Source organism: Hordeum vulgare, chromosome 6H, assembly GCF_904849725.1.
Source record: "Hordeum vulgare subsp. vulgare chromosome 6H, MorexV3_pseudomolecules_assembly, whole genome shotgun sequence".
In the NCBI taxonomy this organism is placed as follows: Eukaryota; Viridiplantae; Streptophyta; class Magnoliopsida; order Poales; family Poaceae; genus Hordeum; species Hordeum vulgare.
The window spans coordinates 21,980,163-21,986,608 of record NC_058523.1 but is presented as its reverse complement, the minus strand read 5'-3'; the positions used below and the strand labels follow the sequence as shown (position 1 = coordinate 21,986,608).

The window sequence follows — 6,446 nt, the reverse complement described above, 5'->3', positions numbered from 1 at the left end:
CTACACCTTGGCGTTGTCAAAATGTATACAACAAATGAACTAGTTCCCGAGGAGATATAATCCTAGGGTTGGCCATGTTGCCCAACCCAAGTCTCGGAGGCTACTTGTTATACAGCTCGTCAGAGAATAAATTACACCAATCAGAAAAAATCCGCAAAAAATAGCCCGAGACCGAGGTGGTGCACCACATCGGAAGCAGTCCGACGTTGGAGCTTGGGCGCAGTCCGACATAAAGCTCGGATGCGAGTAGCTGGCTCCATAGAGGGCAAATCATGCATTGGTGTTCGGCTGCAATACCTCAAAAGCAGTCAGGAATAAAGCTCGAATGCAAGTGGTTGTCTCCATAAAGGGCATTGCCGGCAATAAACTCGACTGAATTCCTTCAAAATTTACAAAGACTAAGGTATTCCATGACACCTCGAAAACAGTCAGGCGTTCGAGCTCGGATGCAAAAAAGACACCTCGGACGCAGTTCGACCTTGGAGCTCGGACGCAAGAGGACACTACCGCACGGGAAACACTTCAAACACGAGGTATGGCTTAAAAAAATTACAAGGCATTAATAAAAGTCCGATAGCTTAAAGGGGCTCCTCAGATGCCCAATGTGTGAACTCTTCGGATACACCTTGGCGATCCTCAAGATCGGTGAAGGGAAGATTTGTTGAACGAGTCTTCAAGACCGACGATTGGAGATGAAGAATAGTTCGAAAGAACCAAGGAGCGTCCCCAACTTGAGGACCGGTTCAGGGGGCTACTGATGGAGTCCGGGGACTAAGGGTTCCTCGGGCCGCCGACCTCTCTCTATGGGTCGGACTCATGCGCCACTTCGGGCAACCAATGACATATATGAGGAAGATTCCACAAGACTTGGTGATCAAGGGAAGGACTCCTCGCCACCGGCGTAGCCGACTAGAACTCTTGTTACTCTAAGCCTCCAGTGTGTTATATAAGCTGAGGCCAGGCTAGTTATTAGACATCATAAGTTAAGATCATTACTCCTAGGGTTTAGACCAAAACATACAATCTTGAGGTAGATCAATTCTGTACTTGGTACTCAATCATCAATAAAAACAAGAGCAAGACGTAGGATTTTACTTTCATCAAGAGGGTCCGAACCTGGGTAAAACATTATCTTCTTTGTCTCATATTACCCATCAATCCAAGGTCCACAGTTCAGGACCCCCTACCCGAGATCTGCCGGTTTTGACACCGACAGGGGGTGGGTGGGTGGGGGAGGGTTTGAAGATGAAGTAGGCAAAGTCATATGACAGGAGACACAAGATATCAGCGAAGGAAATGTGGTCGGGCAAGCCAGGTGAAGGAGTGAGACTCAGGCATCGAATAGAAGGACCCAAAGCGAGGATAGATAACACAAAATATGATACCATGTCGGAGACACATATAGGAAGCGACAAAAGAATTGTATTGATTATGCCGAGTGTATATATATTTGTTACAAGGCAGGCAATTCTAACTAACTAAATCCATAAAGACATATCTAAATATTAGGGGCAATAAGCTACAGATGCACGACAATAGAGCAATTGACGAAGTCAGCTTAGTGAGGACATATCTTTTTGTTGCACACATCAATACTTGTTCATCGGAGCTAAAACATAGACACCCTTTGCCGATTTTGAAAATTTAATCAAGTCAAAACGTATCAAGGACAATATAGAGAGGCATGATATTGCAAAGCTAAAATGATTATTGGAAATATGGCTCAATTGGCGTTTAAACTTTCATTGTTTCGATGATAATTGTATGCACCACTATTCCTTTTTACAGATATTGTGCACTACAAGCCATAACTATTTGCACATGCTGGTTCTTTTGTAGTAATGTTTTTACAAATATTATGTACTGATTTTTATTTGTTTTTGAGAATTTGAAGAAAAAGAAAGAACTATCAAGAGAATGTTTGAGTGTGAACTTTGGGCCGATGCACTTCAGGCCTTCAGCTATTCACTTTGGGCTGCTACTGCTTCGACTGACGACTCCACCCACCACATCCCAAAAAAACATCCCGAACGAGCAAACCCTAAAAAACACCCCGCACGAGCAGTGAGGAGGGCGAGATGGCGAGCCGCCGCCGCCGCCGCCACCCCTGCTCGCCGGCGGTCGGGCCACTGGAAGACGACGACCTGCTCATCGAGATCCTCGTCCGCCTGCCCCCGCAGCCCTCCTCCCTCCCCCGCGCCTCCGCCGTCTGCAGGCGCTGGCGCCTCCTCCTCTCCGACCCAGGATTCTCCCGCCGCTTCCGCATCCACCACCGCCGCAACCCTCCCCTCCTCGGTTTCTTCGTCGGAAATGAAGATCTGCCGTTCCGACCTACTCTCGACGCCCCCGATCGTGTCTCCCCCGGCCGTTTCTCCTTGCAGCGCGGCGACGGCGACCGGTTCATGCCCCTTGGATGCCGCCATGGCCTGGTACTCGTCTTCAACGAACCTAAGAACCAGATCCTGGTGTGGGACCCCGTCACCGGCGACCAGCACTGCGTTGACGTCCCCCCGGTGGTTGCGATACATGCGAAGAAGACAAGGATGAACGGGGCGGTGCTTCGTGCTGCCGGAGACGGTGACCAACACTTCCGAGTGGTGTTGACAGTGGCAGACAATGACGACAAGCAACACAGACGAGTGCTTGCCTGCGTTTACTCGTCAGAGACTGGCGCATGGGGTGATCTGCTCTCAGCACAGCTTCCATCTGGTGTTCCAGTGAGTGATTCTCCCGCTTTGGTTTTCTACTTACATGCGTGCTGTGCTGATTGGGGATTCCCTTTACTGGAGGCTTGCTGGGATTTTTTATGGAATTCTTGAGTTTGATTTGGAGAAGCAAAGCCTAGCAGTGATACCGGTGCCAGTGCATATCCTTGAAGAGGGCCACCTATTCTCGATTATGCCCGCAGAGGGTGGTGGCCTTGGTTTACTCCTCCCGACAGACGGCTGCAGCATCCAGTTATGGAAGAGGAAGACTGATTGTGATGGTTGTTGCTTCATGGTGGCTTGGAAGAACCATTGAACTGGACAAACTACTTTCTCTGAATTCAGAGGAGAATAGCATAATGATACAAGGGGCCATGGGGGGAAATAATGTGGTGCTTGTGTGGACACATCACATGCTCTTTACGGTCCATCTTGAATCATTGCAGTTCAATAAACTTTCTGGGGTACTACCCCCTTCATCAGTATCATCCATTTGAAAGAGTCTACGCTGCAGGTAAAGCATGCCTTCACATATCGGTTGTACTATAACCAAGTTAGTTTCTTATGGTTGGTTGATGGCATATACGATTCACATCCTTTTGTGTTAGGGTATAGCAATTTTAATTAGTGTCATATCAATTATTTCTTTTGCTGCTTGATACCCTCCTCAACATATAGCGATTTTTTTTCTGTGCCGTTTCTATTCTGATTCTTGTGTGATGGTGTTTAATGATTATGATTTATAAGTAAAAAAACATTAGTGGTATATAATTTTATATGTGCTCTATAGCCAGGCGTTGGGCTACAATTGGTCTATTCTGAGTTCCATATCTGTAATTAAGTCAGAGCTAGGGAACTGGCTTCATCAGTTTATTATGTGAATATCCATACAATAAAACAATAATGATCAACATTAGCAAATTATTTGTGTAGTATTGATTATTGAAATAAATCTCATTGTCGTATGCCTATTCACATATGGAAAAATTATACCCCTTCTATTCCATAATGTAGTGCATATAGATTTTTAGAAAAGTCAAACCTCACAAACTTTGAACAAGTTTGTGGAGGAAAACATTTATATCTAGAATGCCAAATATATACCATTATATTTCATCATAAGATTTAGTTTCATATTTATATTTTTTGGTATTGTAGATATAAACAATTTTCTTTATAAACTTGGTCAAAATTTACAAAGTTTGACTTTTCAAAAAATCTATATGCACTAACTTATGGAACGGAGGGAGTATAATACAGTGGTAGTTTTAGTAGGCAGTTTTTCTCAACAGCGGGAAAATTGAACATGACTACATGAAAAATATCGTGAACTCAATAGGTACATGTTAAAGTTTAAAACTAGTTCTATTTTTTTCATCCAGTATTTATTATCTCCGTAATTTTGCTAATATTAAGTTCAGAATGGTGAACTTCTGGAATTTAAGATATTTACTCATTTACCATTTTTAAAATAGTCATACTTAGAGTACAAGTCCATTTGTACGTAGGAAAAATATTTTTATTTGTTCATGTCACTAATCTGCTTGGATTTCTTAGTATGATTATGTTTTTATTTTTTCTGATATGGCGTGGAACGAGCTTATAATTCTGAATAACTTACTCTTCTGACCAGCGAATGGTCTGGGTGTACATGTTCTTGATTTCTACAACATCCATCATTTATACTGTTCCTTGAATATTCTATAAATTTTACAATCGGTGTAGTTTTGCTTATCATTTCCTAATGTTGTTTGTCATAATACTCGAAGAGTATGCTTTCATTATTTTTTGTATTTCTATTTATCTTTTTGCTCAATTTATTGCGGTTTTATGGATGATTATTCTAGTGTAAGGCAGTTTGCTTAAATATTTTTTCAGGATATCTCTCAGTGTCTATCTAATCTGCGTATGTAATCTGCCAACTGCCATTATCCACTAACATGATTTGTCTGGTCCAAACGATATTTATCAATGCTTTGCGGGTAGTCTATTTTCTGCACTTTTGGTCACTTTAGATGTTCAAGACTTTTATTACTCCCTCCATTTTTGTATACAAGGCCACAAACCCATATTAGAGGTACCAAGGCAAAAGTTAATGCCTTCTAAGTCAATGTTGCAAGACAACTTGTCTCCTTGTTTGTCGTGTAAATTAATGTGTAATTTTCTCTCCCATGCACATCAAGCCAATGATCTCACTCCTAAATGCATGCGAGAGATAATTAATGTCCTTCTTTGTTAGTTCTACGAGGCAAACATCATTAATATTGCATCGATTAGTGTTAGTGGCCTTGTATTTCTGCAAATTGTAATTTTGGTAGCGGCATTGTATATAAAAATGGAGGGAGTATAAACATGTGATCGAAATGGCATGACTAGATTTACCGTATCAAATTGTATACTTTTACTAACATATTGATGTTATCATTAAAACTAATGGTCAAGGCATTGCTTTTGTTGTTGTGAAGAAAGAGTAATGCATCTACTTTGGGCCGAATGAATGTGTCTATTAATAAGACGACGCACGACCCCTTAGTTGTGGCTTCTACTACATGTGTTCAATTAAATTTGATTTGTGAGTGACTTACTAGCACGTACATTTGCGAAAAGTATGTCTATAAGCTATAAACCAGACGGTTTGGGTTTGTTATTCCATGAGCCCCTTATGTACCCATGATAACAAGGAATATTTCAAATGTTTCGATAAGCTAGGATGGCCAGTATTTCCCTGGAGTTATTTGAGCCACAGTTTATTTATTTATTTGCCTTTATTGAGAACAGTATAACAGATGTAGCCAAAACCTTGAGAATATGCTAAGAATAAGAGTTGAAGGTGTGGTGGTAAAAATGAACTGTTCTCCTGTGGCGGTTCTATGTTTCTATTTTTTGGTTTTGTGCTCTAATGCTGACCGCTGAGACGGTTCAGTTTCCTAGCATTTGGCGCAATTTCAACAATCCCAAGTGAAGTTTGTGTTTACTGTTTGAGTCGTACAAAGGGTTGAGATACATAACTTTAATGGTTTTTCTATGAAAGCATTGAGATACATAACTTAAACTGTGACTGATGTAATTGGATGGTCCGCAGGTATCTAGGGTTACATTCCGGTGGCTGAGATGCAGAAAATGGATAGCGTGCCGTAGGTTCTTCCATTTTGTATGCTGTTCACGGGGCCTATCGTGTGCTACACCCAGAATTTGGCCCTCTGTACTGTCCAGGTGTGAAGTTGTATGACCTGTAGGAACTAATCGCTTCGTTTTCCAACTTACATGTATATTATCTAGTATGTTATGCATGAGGATACAGTGACTTGCTTTGCTTGGCCATGTCCTTCACCCTTGCGGTTCATTTGCTTTTCAAGCAAGCTCCGCCGTCAGTTGTATGTGCATGGGCCTCTTCTCAGTATCTTTTGCTCATGTCTTATGTTGTTTCAGGTTGAGTTTTCAGGTTTTTATAATCCCTGCTGATGTTACGTCCCATGGTGCTATCGTATTAAATAAACTCCTATTTTTATCTCAATCACGAAGGCGTCTGAATCCCATTTTTTGTTACCAGAAAGCCCTCTCTGCAATCTACTTTGTCATGAATTGTTTCAAGGGAGTTACATCCAGAAGGTTGTAGGTTGTTTGGTAGACAGAGTAGCATTTAGCCCCACTGATTTTTTTTTCCATCCGTGTCTCTTTAGGTAGACAGAGTTCAGTAAACATACAACAACCTTCAGAATTGCGTATAAGTTGCACTGAATC

At 41.8% G+C, this 6,446-nt stretch overlaps 1 pseudogene; it reads left to right on the top strand.

The window, feature by feature from the left end:
• Positions 1–2,049: 2,049 nt before the first annotated feature.
• Positions 2,050–6,026, top strand: LOC123402159 (annotated as a pseudogene).
• The last annotated feature ends 420 nt before the right edge of the window (positions 6,027–6,446 follow it).